We start from the raw sequence: 16,106 nt of genomic DNA, 5'->3' as shown, positions 1-16,106 counted from the left end.
AAGCTCTCTTCTGCCTTAGAGAATGCTTCCTCAATCCTGTGCATCTAGGAGCGGATATAGGAAATCTTATCAGACTCTGTGTCTCTTAATGTTGCTTTGATTATAACTCAGTATTCTCAAAATGACACCGAAAAGCTTAAAGGAAGGTTTTGCCAGTTCTTCCGTGACGGTAGTTCAGGAAATATAGGGGATCTGTGTATCTGAGCAAGCATATTGAATCCTTAAATTCATCGTGCGTATCGCGGTAGGAGTGGGGAGGACAAGCTTGCATTCCGCCCCGAGCGTTTTCCACCTGCTACGCACAGTTGCATCATTGAGAGGCAAGAATTCCTCTTAGATCAGTTCAAATCGCTAATATATGTGGCTTAGTGCCTACAATATAATATTTATGTAGCTTCCGAAAGAGACTTGGGAGGATTCCCTGTAATTCACGATGGTAGTCTGAATGATGGGTGTAGAAGGATTTTTTTTTTTTTTTTTTTAAGAAATCCTTGTTTGTCCCATGGGATTTTCACACTTTTCGGCTGACGGCACTGTATTTTACTCATACTGTATAAAGCTGTCAGTGTATTCGTTATATGTGTCTCCGGAAGGCTCTGAGCAGATGACAGGAACAATTGCTAGAGGGGAAAAAACACATTTGAATCAACATCTTCGGAGTAGAATTTCTCCAGTGTCTCCCGTTCCTGCTCCTACGTGGACTGTCCCTCGCACTTTTTCTTATCGCATGCTCTCTCACACTGTTGGTAGATTACACTGAATGTTTCATCTGTATATAAAAATTAAAAATTCAAACAAAAATCTGGCCCGCATGAAGAACAGGCCCTTTGGGCATATGGTTCATTATGCATATTCGTTTAATTACTAAAACACTTGGGATGGCTTTCCTGCCCTTGCTTTCAACTTGCAAAGTTGGATCTCTTCTGTTGCACAGAAAATGTAGCACAGAATTCTGCAGGAGCAAAAAAGAAAAGAGGAAAAAAAATAGAGCCTTTGAAGAAATTACTAGAATTCACCAAAAGAAAGTATGATTCTCACGATGAAGCCAGTGGAAAGAAGAATTTCTCTCTGTCTCTGTCTCTGTCTCTCTTTTTCTTTCTCTTTTTGGTCCTCTTCCTCCCATGTCTGCCTTTGCCCCTGAAGGCTGGTTTTACTGTGGTTCGTTTATATGAACACAAGCAGGGCAGGAACTCGAGACTGAGGCTTCAGGTTTCAAGTACATTCCTTTGGAGGAGCTCGGGTCTCTTGATGAAGCTGGCTAAGTTTTATTGGTTAGAAGGGGACTACTCTGAAAGTGTGACTTTAAATGATTTTTCAGGGCAAACAGGTGGTGATGGTTTAGACACGCCCTAGCCTCAATGCCATTCCTAATTTGGGGCTGCACATAGAATAGCTTTATTAAAATATACAATCTCCTGGCTTTGCTTTTACCTGAACATCTGCCTCTTGGTTTTTAAAGGGCCTTTTAAAATATTTTCATTCTGTGCTTAAGTGGATCATATCCTAGAAAGGCTGGAGGAAGACTTCATTTTCTATTCGTGTCATCAAACTTACTATTTTGGGTTTGAAATGAAAGGCATTAAAATTCAAGCAGCATCTTTAAATAGGATCATTGTTGTTTCAGGAATTTGTGTTGTGGTGGTGGTTGTTTTGGGCACATTTATTTACACGATGCAACAGATTTTGAATATAACAGGACAAAAACGGAATTTGTTGGTGCTGGGTTTTGATTTGAACTTTTATTTTGGTGAGCAAAAGATTGAGTGACTGTGTGAGTGGATAGGAAAGAGAAAGAGAGTGCATGCGCGTGTGAGCGTGTATGTGTGTGTGTGTGTGTGTGTGTACATACTGAAGGACCTTATTTGGGGTTCCTTCCTGGTTTATAGTGATGTCTCAGTGTTGTAGGAAATCTTCTCAGATTCCCCCAATCACAAGAAATTCAGGACTCTGAAAAGCATGTTTCAGGGAGAGAAAGATCCAAACCTGCCTTCATGTTTGTGTGTGGTGACAGGTATGTGGGCCTCTGATAGAAATTGTGTTCCTCTTGATGAAGAAAATAGGTAGTCTGTCAGGGTAATGGGAGACCATTGAAGGCATTCTCATTCAGACTCCTCAAGGGATTGTGCTTTGATAGAAATAACATCACTCCCTAATCACTATTGGAGGGTTCCTGAATTAGAGCACCTTGATCTGTTTTAAGCACACTGAATATGTACAGAGCTATTGCAGGCTTAATGGGAATGGATTGCAAGCCTCCTTCTTTTAGTGCCAGAAATAAAGCTACAAGGAGAGTAACTTAATACAGTGAACTGCTTTACTTGATCACTGCACTAATGCTAATTAGATACACTTGCTTTATTACCCAGAGCGATTTTTTTCTGCATTCATTCTGATCTAATCTTTCTATGAACATGAAGGAGTCAGTCATGAGTGTGATTTTTAAACTCTTAGTCACAGTTGTAGCCTGATGTTCATGGGACCAAAGGCAGAGAACACTTTTCGAGAATGCTTTGTCCACTGAGAATACAATTAGAGCCCCATCGGACTTCTACCCTCAAACGGTGCCCACCATGCCAACTGTTACACGTCTAAAATAATATTTATAGGTACATGTAATGGGATTTTTTTCCTTGACCCCTTCAAGATCCCCAGCTTTATGGGGAGTAAATAGAAGGGTGAGGATTTGTCCTCCCTTCCTTTAATCAGAGCAGAGAATTTGCCGATGGCTTTGAAAGATGTATTTACCAAAATCAGACTTTCAACGGCTCAATTACCAGTTTCTGCAAAAACACGAAATGCAAAATGTATTGTTTGGTGGAAGACCTGAAATTGTGGTCATTCCAGGAGGAAAAAGCTGATAGTCACAGCCCATTTGTGGCTTTCATTCATTTAGTTCAGTGCTTTTCTACTTCGCAAATGAGTTGTTCTGCCTGTATGAGTGGTGTGGACTTTTATTGGGTCATTGTTTGACCATTTTCCATTTATATAATATCATCTCACTGGCCTAAAATCAAGATGCTGGATGGGCTATGTTCTATTCTTGTGGCTCTAAGGGGGTGTCTATTTCCTTTCTGTTTCCAACTTACAGAGCCTGCCCATGTTCCCTGGCTCATGGTCCTTTCCTCCAGCCTCACATCCAGCAAGGGAACATTGTTGAGTCCTCACACGGCATCTCTCTGGCCTTGCTTTGCCCTCCCATCTTTTTCTGACTTTTCTCTTCTGCTTCCATCTTCCACGTGTAAGGACTGACCCTTGTGATGTCATTGGACTCAACCAGGTAATCCATGCTGATTGCCCTATGTTAAGGTTAGACGGTGAGCCACCTGAACTCCATCTGTCACCTTAGTTTCCCTTTGCACTGAAACATATGCACAGGTTCTGGGGTCTAGGACATGGACATGGTTTGGGGAACCATTGTTCAGACTACCACAATGAGGCCCTTCATTGCAGTCCTTCATTCCTGTTGTTTGTCTGATGCATAAAGATTTATGAAGCAAGCATTGGCTCCTTGCATAGGAAGGAACTAAGTGAGGCATACTTTTGGGAGGAGGGAAGAGGTTACAGACTATGGACATTTCAGTCTGAGTGGCTGGGAGAACTGTGGTTACAAATACACAGAAGTCACATGTTATCAGCAACTTGAAAGATTTCTGGTATTTGGTTAGCTCACTTGGCTTCCCTCAGGGCTACTGGTGTATGATGGAGGGCTTTACCTCTAGGAGGAAGCTGTGTGCCTCTCTACATGGTAGGTCTTGCATATAAAAACCCCAACAAGAAGAGTAATGGGTGGGCTGGTTTCATAGGCCAACCCAAAGGGCTGAGGAGACCAGGAATGACTTGAAGGGTTGTCCAGAACCCGGAAGTAATTCCTGACGAGCCGATGAGTATAATTGGGCATGAGGTCAATAGTGTTTCCCCACATGACTTCCCACAGTTCCTCAAAATCCAAACCATGTTTAAGGAACCAACAAAAGCCTATAATCTTTTTAAAAAAAATATTTATTTATTTGAGAGAGAGAGAGAATGCTAGCAGAGGGAGAAGAAGAGAGGGAATCCTTAAGCAGACTCCCTCCTGAGCGTGGAGCTCTACATGTGGCTTGATCCCAGAATCCTAGGATCATGACTTGAGCCAAAATCAAGAGCCAGATATTTAACTGACCCAGGTGCCCCCAAACCCAAAGCCTATATTCTTTGTAAAATATCCCTTAGCATCCCGGACAAAAATGATCTCGCCCTTTCTCCTGGTTTATTGCACTTCCTTCCTAAAAGGTTTTTCTGTTTCTCATTTCATTACTCCATTCCCATAATTAAGGGGAAAATTATGTAGTTAACATTATGTAAAATAACCGATCCTGTTATTTTTGGGTTTAGCTTATAATCGCATCTTCAACATATTACCCTGACATACAGGTCTAGCTGGCCCCCACTTAGTACCCTCCCTTATCTCCAGCCCCATTTCTCTATGATCCCACCCAATTAGTTGTCTCACCACATCTAAGCATGGGAAGCCTTTAATTTTTTTTTTTTTTTAACCACTGTCGTGTCTTTTGCTTGTGCTTTCTTTCTCTTACTACAAAGAAGTCTAAAGTAAGCACTGCCCCTCTCTAGCATTGGACAAACACAAAGGAATAAGTGAGTAAATGTCTTCTCATTGAACCGGTGAATGGCCAGCGTGCTTTTCCACAGAAATAATTCATGACATAGAGACCAACAAACCTTATCTTCCAAGTGGCTTTCTTCTTGCTTCTATTACTGTCTTTTGACTTGGATGCTGTCATTCACCTGCTTTAAGAAGCCTGGCAGTGATGATGACTCCTCCCTTCCATTCTTGCCTTGTGTCCTCTCGACAGTGCTCGAGGCAGATGCTATCCTTCTTATTTTACAGATGAAAAAATATTATGTAATGTTTCCAAGAGCACATTGCTAGGACAGAGAGAGCCATGATTTAGATCCAATCAAAATGAGTATGTCCCAAGCACCATTAAATAAATGCTTAATGTTAGAAAATGTAATTGCCTCAGAACTGTTGGAAATAACACAACAGGGAAAAGTACAGTGTGCTAGTTAAGAGCACTTGGCTCCATAGTCAAAGTCAACCACAAATTTAATTATTAACAATTTTATTTTCTCATTTGAAGTGTTCTTTTGATTACTGTATGATCATATGTAATGATGTACTCTGATATTTTTATTTACAACCATATGTAAATAAAACATGATGAGGAACTCCAGAAATGCGTGTGTGTGTGTGTGTGTGTGTGTGTGTGTATGCACGCACGTGTGTGCGCATGCGTGAGTTTGAGGGAGTTTACATTGTAGCTTCTGGATGACAGAAAGGGTCTTATTCCTTTTTTAAAATAACAGCAAGTGCTCCATACATAATAAACAGCCCATGAATGGATGGAAGTTTGAATTAATTAATCAGCTCAGCAGTTTTAATCGATTCGGAACCTGTGGTATATTTGCCCATCTTGGCTTTCCGGGAATTGATGTAGAATGGAAATAAAGAACTTGCCAGGACTTTCTCCTGCTCACCATTTTCAAGCCATACATAAATGTTCACATGGGGGATGCTGCACTGGGGGGATATTTGTAATTCATGCATCTGAAGTATCTCGGGTTCTATCCTCTTGCCTTTGTATAAAACCATCCTTTGGATTCTGATTTAGGGCTTCCTGATCTGCCCTCCAGATTACTACAAGCTGCCTTATGTTGTGCTGTCACCCAACTGCAGTTTTGGGGGACTGGTTGTTCAAATGCAAAGGATTCAGTTAGACTTTTAACACTCATTTTGACTCCCGTTTCAATTCAATAAATCTTTGAGTTTCTATTACATACAAGACACCATCCTATGTTTTATAAGAAATACAGATATAAATTATATATGCTTCAGGATTTCAAAGGGTAAAACTTGAACAAAATGACCATGATGCCAGGCAAAATACATTTACTTGGTATTTATAGAACCAATTACAAGGCATTATGAAACACTGGGTAACATAGTGGCTTGTTCCAACTAGGGCAACCAGTGAGAAAGAAAAAAAAAATAGAACATTCGTAGGAGCACTTGGATTAAGGGAGCGAACCAGGCTCCCCACAGAGTGGGGAACCTGACATGGGGCTCGATCCCAGGACCCTGGGATCATGACCTGAGCTGAAAGAAGAGGCTTTAACCCACTGAGCCGACCAGGCGCCCCTTTTGTTTTGTTTTGTTTCCATTTTTGTTTTTGGCTATCACAAAGAGTGTTCTTGAAGATACTGGAATGCATTTCATCTGGTGGACATGTGCAGGAGTTTAGAGTCAGGCTCCTGATGTGTGATGCCTGCACAGCAGCCAACAGCATCACCTGGGAACGTTGTAGAAATGGGATTTCCTGGGCCCCACCCAAACCTGTGGAACCAGAAATTCCAGGGGTAAGGTCCAGCAACCTTGTTTAAACTAGCCCCCTAGTACTTCTCATGTACACTAATCCTCATGTACACTAATATTTGAAACCCGCCACTTCCAGATTTATACTGAAGAGTGGAGTTACGAGGTTATCCGATCTACACATTGTGTTTAGTCAATGCGAACCATTTCCCAAGTGATTGAACACCAGACATCAAAACTTATTGTTGTTCTGCATGTTGGAAGACTCTTGGGATTCTCTGACTTTTTAAATTCTATCCCATCTGGTGTGTGATGTGGTACCTTGGTGTAGTTTTAATTTGCATTTTCCTCATTACAAATAAGAGTTATATGTTTGGGGCCCTTTATGCTGCTTTTGTTCTTCTTTACCCCCTCCGTTTTTACTGATTTATAGAAGTGTCTCATTAATCTAGAGAGAAATTCTTCATGAGAGAAATATCTTCTCCAAGTTTGTGCCTTATTTCTTCACTCTATATTAACTTGTGATGAAAATATTCTTGTATTTCATGTCAGATTTATCAGTTTTTTTTCCTGTGGTTTGTGTATTTTGTATCATTATTGAGGATTGTTCGTATCCCAAAGTTATAAAGATGTTCTTTAATTTTTTGTTTTTTACATTAAATTTTTAAAAAAGATTTTAGTTATTTATTTGACAGAGAGAACACATGGAGGCAGAGCAGCAGGCAGAGAGAGAGGGAGAAGCAGACACCCCACTGAGCAGGGAGCACAACATGGGGCTCGATCCCAGGACCCTGTGATCATGACCTGAGCTGAAGGCAGACACTTAACCAACTGAGCCACCCACGTGCCCCTACATTAAATTTTTAAAGCTACTTTTGATTTCATTGTTGTTTTCTAGCTATCCAGTTAAACTAGTTCCAGTTCTTGAATCTTCTACTTTTTTCCTAGTGATCTGCAATTTTCAGAAAATTATAGATCTGGTTTCCACATGTGGGTGGGCTTGCCCATTGGTCTCTTGTCTATACCCATAATGTTACACAAACATCATTTGGCTTTAGTGTGATTCTAATTTATTTTTAATTTTCAGGAATGCCTTGGCTATTCTTGGCTTTTTGCCCTTCCACATAAAAGTTGGAATTGATATGCTATAGTCCACAAAAATAGAACAAGACAAAACCAGTATTGAAAAATAAGTCACACTCAAAATTAGTTAACTGTCAAAATCAAGACATTGAAAAATTACAGCAAAATGAAACCAAATGAGTTAGAAATAAAAATAAGAGCAAAATCAATGAAGTAGAATACATGTGTAAAATAAAAAGGAAAATAAAATTAAAAATTGTCTCTTCAAAAAAAGCTTAGTAAAATTGATTATTTTTTGAGCGTTTTCAACGTACAAAATAAAGGCACAAGTAAACAGTGTCTGACATTAAAATGAGAAAAAAATAGATGAAGCAGAGATTAAACATAAGAGGATACTATGAAATCTTATGCTTAAAATGTTAAAAAAATATGAAATAGATTAAACTTACAGAACAACATATCAAAGTGACTGAAAAAGAATGAGAACATTAATGACCTTAAAACCATTAAATAATTGAATCAGTAATTTAATATCCTTCCAGAAAATAAAACACAAGCTGAGGCAACTTTAGAAGTAAATTTTACCAAGCATTTTTTTTAATTTTTTTTTTTTTAAAGATTTTATTTATTTGACAGAGAGAGATCACAAGTAGACAGAGAGGCAGGCAGAGAGAGAGAGAGAGGGAAGCAGGCTCCCTGCTGAGCAGAGAGCCTGATGCGGGACTCGATCCCAGAACCCTGAGATCATGACCTGAGCTGAAGGCAGCGGCTTAACCCACTGAGCCACCCAGGCGCCCCTAATTTTTTTTTTTTTAAGATTTTATTTATTTGACAGAGAGAGAGAGATCACAAGTAGGTGGAGAGGCAGGCAGAGAAAGAGAGAGAGGAGGAAGCAGGCTTCCCACTGAGCAGAGAGCCCAATACGGGGCTCGATCCCAGGACCCTGGGATCACGACCCGAGCCGAAGGCAGAGGCTTTAACCCACTGAGCCACCCAGGTGCCCCTTTACCAAGCTTTTTAAGAACATATAAATCCTGTCATACATACACATTCCTTCCAATTGTCTTCTGGCTCTTATCATTTTTTTTGGAAGAGTCCGTTGTCAGTTTGATTGTTGTTCATTGGGAAGACTTCCTTTCCATTTCTTTCCTTTCCCTTTCCTTTCCTTTCCTTTCCTTTTTTCCTTTCCTTTCCATCCTTTCCTTTCCTTTCCTTTCCTTTCCTTTCCTTTCCTTTCCTTTCCTTTCCTTTCCTTTCCTTTCCTCCTTCCTTTTCTTTCTCCTTTCCTTTTCCTTCCTTCTTCCTTCCTTCCTTTCTTCCTTTTTCTCCCCAGTGTCTGCCTTTCAAGCTTATTTTTGTCATCAGTTACGTGCAGTTTTGCTCTGAGGTGTCTACATGTGGTTTTCCTTCTCTTTATCGTATTTGAGTTTCTTTAAATATGTAACTTCACATCTTTTATAAATTTTGGACAGTTCTCATCCAGTATCATTTATAGCTTTTCCTCTATTCTCTCTTTCCTTTCTTCTCCTGGATTCCATATTTTTAGGTATAAATTAAATTTTTCCTCAGTGTGCATGAGGTTTTTGTACTGTATTTTCTTAGCTAGCATATTTATCTGTTTTCTGCCAATACACCAAATCATGAATCTTCCCTTTTCTGTTCTGTTATTAAATTCATTTCATGAGTTCACCCTTTTACTTATCCTTTTTTTTTTTAATTTCTAGCCTTCCATTAGATTCTGTTTTAGAGATTCCAATTCTCTGCCGATATTCTGCATGCTGCTACCCATTTTCCTGTACGTAGTAATCAAAACTATTTTAAAATTCATATCTGTTTACTCTAACCTCTTAATCACCTACTTATTCTGGTTGTCTGTTTTTCTCTTAATTTTTGGTCATTCTTTTTAATCCTAACCATGACTACTTATTTTTTTATTAAATATTGCATAAGATGTATTAAAATTATAAAGGGGATATGGAACTGTGTTGTTTCCACTGAGAGGATATAGAGGAGGTAATAAGAGTCTAACAAGTCTTTATGATACATTTAGGGTTGAAATGATCCAAGGTAGGAGGATTTCAGGCATTTTGAGGGTGGGTCTATTTCTAGTTACCCCTTCGCTTCTGCAGAGCCCTTCAGATGTCTTAATAAAAGCCTGTTGTGTCTACGGGAGCCCTTTGTTCCTACTACTCCTTCGCAGTCCGTGAGATTGCTAAAAGCTTTTAGTTTCCACTTTCTGCTTGGTCTCAACCTTTCACCCTAAACATGCATGTCTTAGAAAATCATAAATCAGGAGAACTGCATGGCGAATGATGGGCTTGAATCTCTCCTGTTCATTTTGTCTATGAAGTTTCGGCTGCCATAGTTTCTGTGTACTCTGATTTTTTAGCTCCCTAGATTATTAAAACAGAAGCAAGCTCTAACCTGCTACTCTAACTCTGATCACTATATCATCCCACATAGTGAATTGGGCAAAAGAAACAAAAAAAAATAAATAAATGAATAAATAAAATCCCAAAAGAGATAAAGCAGTAGCAAACCAAGCTACCAAGCTTCACCTCATTGCATTTGTCTTCCATTCTTGGTCTTGTCTTCATGGACCCTGGATACCTTTATTGTTCTCATATGTCTTCAACTAGAGTTTGTTAATTTGGGTGTAGTATCCGGTCTTCACGGTTGTTTTATGGGTCTTTGTTTTTGTGTGAGTTTTGTTTTTCGGCAGGAAGATTGAGGTAGAGCTTCAGCTTCATGCTGAAAGGTTGAAGTTTATGTTTCTCCTTAACACATGGGTTTAACATGAAGGTGTCTTAGGATTCTTTAAATCAAACCATACCACTCCCAATTTATGGGTTTTACTGACTCCCCATTTTGTTCTAGATTGTCTCATTACACACAAAGTAGCCTCTTTTTTTGTAAGTCAATATTTATTTAGATTGGTGTACAGATTTATCATTGCTTTTGAGCACATACATCCTTGCATTCAGCCTTTGGACCAGGAATAATTTTCCTTCTCTTTAAAATAAATCTGTACACTTTCATGAGCATCTTTTGGTGATAAACACTGCTGGCTCATATATTTCTGAAAATGTATTTGTTTTACTCATAAGATAATTTGCTAGATATACTATTCTGAATTGAATGACTGAAATTTTATATCTGCTGTAGTGTCTTTTTGCTTTCTTTGTTGCACTGAGATAAAGTCACTCAAATTGCTTTTTCTTTGCAGTTGAGCTGTTTTTCATCTTTAGCTTTAGTTTCTTTTTTGTTCCCAGGTGTTTTTCCATTCTGCTATGGCATTTTTGTATCTAAATTCTTCATATATCATGGTATATATGGTATCATGGTATGTATACATATGGTATATATATCATGGTATATATATATATATATCTTTTCTTTCTTTCCTTCCTTCCTCCCTTCCTTCCTTCTTGTTTGTTTCCTATATGGGTATCTTTCTACAATTTTGGGAAATTCTCAGGAATTTTATCTTCATATATTGCTTCTTTCCCATTATAGCATTAACTCTTTCTCCCTACCCTGAGCATCTCCTTTGTATCATCCATATCTTTTAACTTCTCTTTATATCTGAATCTCTGTCTCTCTGATCTACATTCTGAATAATTACTTCAGAATCATTTTGCATTTCACTTATTTTCTCTTCAGCTTCTTCTAATCTTTTAATCAGTGCACTGATGGTGTTTAAATTGCATCCTTACCACTTTATATTATTCCTCCCCAATAATCAAGCTCAAATTCCATGGTCCATCTTTAAAATAATTTCCTTTCCTTCTCTACCTTCATTATATTCAGTTAGCAGAGCCTTAGGAAAGCATGGCTATTGGAAAAAAAATTTAGTGCCTCTTGACAGATATAGTACAATTTCTGTAATCCTCCTTTCCTCTCTTCTAAATTATGTAATAATGTCTGTCCTCAAGCTCTAATTCCTCCTCCCTATCCTCAGTCAGATCATGACAGTGGATAACATAAGGGTCCTTCTTCTGCTCATAGCCCTTCAACAGCCACTCCCTTAGAATATACTTCAGAGAACTTACAGCCATGTTCCAGGCCCCTCAAGACTGACTCCTGTTCCTTTCTCACTTCTGTTCTCTTTCTAAATGTCTTACTCACTCTGATCAGCCACAGGGGTTCTTGCTATTCCTTGCACGTACCAGGCATACTCGCACTTTGGGACCTTTGGATGCGCTATTCCTTTTGACCAGAAACACGACTGAACTGGATTTCCACACTTCCTCCAAGGAATTGGATCACATGTTGCTCTCTCCACAAGGCCTTCCCTGGCCGCCTCCACTTGTAATTGTACCCCTTTACCTGTTGACTCATATTCCCTTCCTTTCATCCCTGTTTGGTTTATTTTCACATTTCTAGTTTTTAATCGTCTGTTACATAATATAGAGTTTGCTTATTTATTTTATCTATCTCATGCCTATCTCCAAATACAATGTAGGTTCTATTAAGGCTGTTTTGTTATTGTTGAAACTGTTAGGGGTGGTGGTAGGTTTGCTGGTTTTGTTCACTCTTGTCTCTCAATCAACGTGGTTCAGCTTTTCCCGCTGGAACCATGGAAGATACAGAGGAGAAGAAAAGGAAGGTTCCTGCTGTGTCAGCAACCCTTAAGGAAAACAAACAAACAATTTCACAGAGCTGTAGATCAACCACCTGAGTAAGACATTTGCCCAAAACATGCTTTGAAAGGCAAACAGGAAGTTTATCTATGAAAAAGCTAAGCATTACCACAACGAATATGTGCAGATGTACAGAACTGAGATCAAATAGCTAGGATGGTAAGAAAAGCTGGCAACTTCTACATACCTGCAGAACCCAAGTTGGCATTTGTCAACAGGATGAGAGGTATCAGCAGTGTGAAGCCAAAGGTTCAAGGATTGTAGAACCATATATGGCATGGAGGTACCCAAACCTGAAGTCAGTGAATGAATTGATCTATAAGCATGGTTGTGGCAAAATCAAGAAAAAGTGAATTGCCCTCGTAGATAACACATTGGTTGCTCATAAATAAGATATGATTGATAAATACGACATGATTTGGTATGGAGTTCTGATCCATGAGATCTATACTGTTGGAAAATATTTCGAAGAAGAAATAACTTCTTATGGCCCTTCGAATTACCTTCTCCTTAAAGGGGAATGAAGAAAAAGAGCACCACTTTTTGTTGAAAGTGAAGATGCTGACAACAGGGAAGACCAGATCAATAGGCTATGTAGAAGGATGAACTAAGGTATCTACCATGATTATTTTTGTGATCTGGTCAGTTAATAAATAACTACTTCAAATTGAAAAAAAGAAAAAAAATTAAAAAGAGTAAATCAACATGGTTTGTAGTATTCAACAAATATTTACTGAAGGGAAAATGAACAATGAATTTATACGTGAAGTAAAGCAGTGATGATAAGATGGGGTTAGTATATAGTGCACTGGGTTGCGTTTAAAGGAAACATGCCTAAGGTGATGAATGCTGAAGGAGTAGCTTTCTAGATGCACAAAGGGTATGTTCAAAAGCAAAATCCTGAACACCATTTCATGTATGGGGTCTGCAAATAGTGTATCTTGATTGTGAATCTAGAATTTGTGAAGGATATTAGCTTATGCATAATAGTCAAGTATAAGCAAGTTCAAGGAAGATCTTACATATTAAACTATCATGTCTCTGTGTCATAATGTAGGCCAGAAACCTATAAAGACTTTTAATCAGATGAGTGGACATTAGAAGACCTGGAGGTGTTTTTTGGTGTATACTATGGTTTTCCTTTATTACAGTAGTATGTACAACACTTTTTTTTCTCTTTTCACAGTAATAAAGTAAGTTCTACTTTCTTGAGAAGTAGCTGCTTACTGATTTGTTAGAACAATGAATGTGTACTTGGTCAAATTAAAAACAGATTCTTATATTACTCTCTCTTTGTTTAACCTTGGAGTTCTTTGGAATAGAAGTAGCATAACTTTGTTTCATCTTTACCTAATACCTTTATTCTAAAATAATCATGTGTATAAGAATCTCCTCTCAAATTATGCCCTGTGCTGATGGATGGTTACTCATAAAGACTGTATGATTATTTAAAGACACTGTTTTTAAATATTTTAATTTTTAGTATAACAAATGAACTGATTTTCACAATATTGGGAAAGAAATGTGTGTTTTTGTTTTGTTTTTTCTTATTGGTCATAAGGCAAAGACCACTCCAGTGGTTTTCACTGAGGGTTAGTCTCCTCTTCAGTATTTTGCAGATGAAACACCTTCTAACCCCTTTGAATATTCAATCCAAGCTATTGAACTTTGAAGCAGAAGTGCCTTAACCAAAATAAATCAACAAGCCTTTCCTTCATGCTTTTTGGGATGTTGCTTATCTGTATGATTTTAACTCAGTGGCCTAGTGAGGTGGGAATTTGGGCTGGTAGCAAGGAAGGTGATTATTGGGTTAATTTTCATCTGTTTTCCTTCCAGGATATCTGTTCATTTTTACTCTGACGTTAAGTCTTAACTGTATTTGTGAAATAAATCTTGACCTCTTTTTTCTCTCTTTAGAAACCTCAGTGTTTGAGTTGTAGGAATGAGTAACTTAGAAAGTATAGTGTTCATGACTGAAACTTGATATAAAAGTTTTTCAGCAATTTCCTACCAAAAGTGAACATTTTTTATTACATACTTAATGTATTTATGCCATCTTAAGTCATGCTATGTCATTCTACACAGTAGAATAGCAATTTAAGACTACCTAGTTAATCTGACCAATATTGGGTCAAGGTGATATTTTGTAAACAGTAATCATATTAACATGAGCCTAATCTGAGTGGTGAGTCTAGTGATTTATGAGAACAAACAAACAAAAAGAGCAACCTTATCAAAACTTTTATATTGAAATGAGGATCTTGATTCCGTTTTTCAATTTCTTTTAACATTATTTTCATGGGCAATGTGTGATCATAATTTGTATGTTTGTTTTGTTTGTCTCAACAAAGGTAGTGTTTTTAGGAGTTATTCAGAGACTTGGCTTCATGTAATCTGGCTGTTTTCTAGTCTTAAATCTACTCTCAAGGGACGGGACAGAATCTTAATATAATTTCAAATGAGGCTATCCCAGAGTATTTAGGAAAATAGTAGTGCCATTGTACTTGGTATCCCAAGTTAAATATTTGCAAGCGAGGCATCCTCTTGGATGTGTAGAAGGTAATTCAGCCATTGGATTGCTTGATTACTTATTTACAAAAGACTTCATAATGAAACCTGAGGAAAACATAGCCTGATTTATTCTTTAAAACTTTTTGTGATGTAAGGTAACATCTTTCTCCTGTCATATCTAATTAAACAATATCTAGAAGATTTGCACAAATGTCTATGGCAGTGCTGGATAAGTTCATCAATCACAGCTCCCTTGGTACCATGGACTCTCTCACACATATTTCGATCTTTAGCATTTTCCCTAGAAAAACACGAAGTCTCTTTATGAATCACCTTTTCCTTATCTGAGATTTGTCATGTATTTATTTTTGAACCTATTTTTATAAAAATTTTGATAAGTTTTGAGGCAAAAAATGAAGAAATATCTGTAGCTAAAGATTTAAGACAATTTCTTAAAGTTACATTTTGGGAGAAGATACAGACTGGGTCACCTTTGCATCTGGGTCATGGAATGTCGGAAGGAAATCCACAAGATAGAGTAAGAATCAGAAAAATAGAGCTTCATGTACTGGTTCTGACGTTTTGTAGGTGTTTCAATTCTGAGCAATGTTCCATTGAATGGATATATTATGTTCACTTGTTGCTGGACATTTGGGCTCTTGCCTGCTTTGCTGTTATTTGGAATAAAGCTGCTATGCTCTGAACATTTGTGAACAAGTCTTTGTGGGACGTACATTATTTATGTTAAATTTCTTCATTTCAGAGTAGAAAGGCTGTGGATTATAGTAGACATATGCTCAAGTTTTTGAGAAACTTCCAGGTGGTTTTCCAAATCAGTTGTGTCATTTTGTATTTCTACCTGGAGTGTTTGAGAGATCTCATTGTTCCACAAACTGTCAATACTTTCTCTCTTGTCAGGGTTTTTGATTGTAGTCTTTCTAGTAAGCATGCATTGCTATTTCCCAGGGGCCTTTATTTGCATTTACTTGATGGATAATCATGTTCCATATTTTTTATGTGCTTTTAGGTATTCACATAAATTTCTGTATGTGTGAAGGGCCTGGCCAAATCTTTGGCTCATTTTTATTGGATTATCTTCTTGTTAATTCTTGTAAGAATTCCTTATATATTCTGGGTACAACTTGTCTTTCAGTATATGTGTAGATAATATTGTTCCCCATTTTATGACTTTTCCCCTTTCTTAGCTGTATCTTTCAAAGAGCAAATGAAGATTGCTGCCAATAAACTCTACTTTTTCTTTTATTTACATTATTCTTTGTAAAGAATTATTTTTTTGTATCTTATTTTTGTATCTTAAGAAATGTCACCCAAGATGGCAAAGGTTTTTCCTCATATGTTTTCTTAGAAGTTTTAAAATTTGAACATTTATATTAAAATATTATAATCCATTTAGAGTTATTTCTTATATATTGTAGGTGGTAAGGATTAATGATTTTCTTTTTTCCCTCATACATGTATCCAGTTGTTCCAGCGCCATT

The 16,106-nt window shown here is 37.7% G+C and overlaps 1 protein-coding gene and 1 pseudogene across 2 annotated transcripts in view; both read left to right on the top strand.

Moving 5' to 3' along the window:
• LOC111152600 (multiple C2 and transmembrane domain containing 2) overlaps positions 1 to 16,106 on the top strand; it is a 180,962-nt gene that overhangs the window by 119,406 nt on the left and 45,450 nt on the right. The window lies entirely within an intron of this gene.
• LOC111152602 lies at positions 12,024 to 12,707 on the top strand (annotated as a pseudogene).

The sequence above is a fragment of the Enhydra lutris genome, unplaced genomic scaffold, assembly GCF_002288905.1.
Source record: "Enhydra lutris kenyoni isolate GAN:26980312 unplaced genomic scaffold, ASM228890v2 scaffoldscaffold29, whole genome shotgun sequence".
NCBI classification, from domain to species: domain Eukaryota; kingdom Metazoa; phylum Chordata; class Mammalia; order Carnivora; family Mustelidae; genus Enhydra; species Enhydra lutris.
This window is presented reverse-complemented; position numbering and strand designations above follow the sequence as displayed.